Source organism: Mandrillus leucophaeus, unplaced genomic scaffold (genome assembly GCF_000951045.1).
Source record: "Mandrillus leucophaeus isolate KB7577 unplaced genomic scaffold, Mleu.le_1.0 Scaffold332, whole genome shotgun sequence".
Classification (NCBI taxonomy): domain Eukaryota; kingdom Metazoa; phylum Chordata; class Mammalia; order Primates; family Cercopithecidae; genus Mandrillus; species Mandrillus leucophaeus.
The window spans coordinates 114,092-116,601 of record NW_012103499.1 but is presented as its reverse complement, the minus strand read 5'-3'; positions in this window follow the sequence as shown (position 1 = coordinate 116,601).

Below are 2,510 nucleotides of genomic sequence, written 5' to 3'. Positions count from 1 at the left end.
AAAAAAAAAAAAAAAAAAAAAAAAGTTCAGTTTATTTCCTGGTAAAAAGATGAGATTATGTCTTGGGGAAAAGTAAAAAACAAAACCAAAAACAAGCAAACAAACAAAAAACAAAAAACAGTTTATTGAACATACCAGTTTCCTTAGGCAAGAAACATTAATGAGCTACATCACACAGTAAAGCAAAGCTTAGCCGTGACCCCTTCTGATGTAGGATGGAATGACAAAATTGGTCTAAAACTAAAAATTGGAAAAGTTTGTCTTTTCACCTCTTTGACTTACCTCACTGGCAAACAAGGAAAAAGACAGCTCTAAAGAATTATTTCTTTCACACCCTGGATATCAGTGCTAACAGGCTGTATTCTCCTACAGCAACAGATATTCCTGGCCAAGCATTGCTACAGAGAATATTCTAATAAAATTGTCAAATGGACTTTTCCTTTGCCAGACGCTGAAGGAATACAGGAACGAAATCATTTAGAATCACTGGGCTAGAAAATTACCATATTGTAGAACGAAAAGGCTGGAATGGATTCTATGTAACCCAGAATATACCACATTGATTATATGGTGGTATTCATTGTATTCTCTTTTTATTTTATCACCTACCAGAAAGATTTATTCTCTAAATGTGTGTTTCCTTCACACCTGAGGCATTAATTTTGCTTGGCCTTGGCCTCATCTATCCCTCAAATAAATAACTCAGATGATCCCAATAGGGCCCACAACTGATTCAACAATTAGGCTGAATCAAATGAAACTGCTGTCTCTATAGGTTAAATCTTAATCTTTTCATATCATTGAATACTAGCAATTTCATATGGTCAAACTAAATATTGCAAGAAGTATGAGACTGTGGGGATGATAATGAACCAAAACAGTGATTAATTGGATAGTTCCTTCCCCTTGTCCTCTCTCATTTTCAGATTAAAAAAGCAAATCCCAGAGAGGCAAACTCACTTACACAAGGTCATAGGGGTCAAACAGCAGCATAAGTGACACCAGAATCCAGATTTCTTCTTCATTTTTCTTTTTTTTCTTTTTTTGAGATGGAGTCTCGCTCTGTTGCCCAGGCTGGAGTGCAATGGCACAATCTCAACTCACTGCAACCTCCGCCTCCTGGGTTCAAGCAATTCTCCTGCCTCAGCCTCTGGAGCAGCTGGGATTACAGGCACGCATCACCATGTCCTGCTAATTTTTGTATTTTTAGTAGAGACGGGGTTTCACCATGTTGGCCAGGCTGGTCTCGAACTTCTAACCTCAGGTGATCTGCCTGCCTCGGCCTCCCAAAGTTTTGGGATTATAGGTGTGAGCCACTGCTCCTGGCCAGAATTCAGATTTATTGACTCAATTCTACCCTTTCTATTTGCCCATAAAATAATTCCAGTAAATATGTACTTTGGGGTCAGAAATAATAAAGGAATAATCCTAGGAATCCAGAAGTGAAAGATTCAACTATTTTCCTCAAGCCAGCCCCTTACCTCAAGTAGTAGTCATATTCAATATTCTGACTTATTCTTAACTTACATACTGGGTAATATTTCTAGGGATAAACTTACAACACAAACAGCAAGAGGTTTGTTGAAAACCACATTTGCTGAGAAGCACTCCTAATGAAGCTTCTACCTGAGTTTTGATTTGCTATATATTTAGAAGATAATTTGCTTTAAATCTGCCTTCCAGATAATTAGGACCATATCCTAAAACTCTCAGGTGAAATATAAGATTTGAATATAAGGGCTGGGCATAGTGGCTCACACCTGTAATCCCGGCATTTTGGGAGGCTGAGGCAGGCAGATGACTTGAGGTCAGAAGTTCGAGACCAGCCTGGCCAACATGGTGAAACCCTGTCTCTACTAAAAATACAAAAATTAGCCGGGCATGGTGGTGTGGGCCTGTAGTCCCAGCTATTCGGGAGTCTGAGGCAGGAGAATCACTTGAACCCAGAGGCAGAGGTTGCAGTGAGCCGAGATTGCACTACTGCACTCTAGCCTGGGCAACAGAGGGAGACTGTCTCAAAACAAAAAAAAGAGAGAGAGAGAGATTTGAATGTAAGAAATAATTGTTTTTCTATTTTTCCTGTTCCTATGGTGCTGAAAAAGTAATTGTTAAAATATCAATATACATTAGTTATATGGTCACTAGTCATGAGCAGGCTTCACCAGAAGCATAAACTTGATGAGGACAGAGACTGTGGCTGTTTTGTACACCATTATATCCTTAGCATTCAGCAGGACCTGGCTAATTTAACATTTTTAAATATTTGTTAAATGAATAAATGGACTGTCTCAGAACACAAAATTTACATCTGAAAAAAAATGTTACTAATTAAAAATGGTAAGGCCAGGCGCGGTGGTTCACGCCTATGATCCCAGCACTTCTGGGAGGCTGAGGTGGGTGGATCATGAGGTCAGGAAATCGAGACCATCCTGGCTAACATGGTGAAATCCTGTCTCTACTAAAAATACAAAAAAAGTAGCCAGGCGTGGTGGCAGGCACCTGTAATCCCA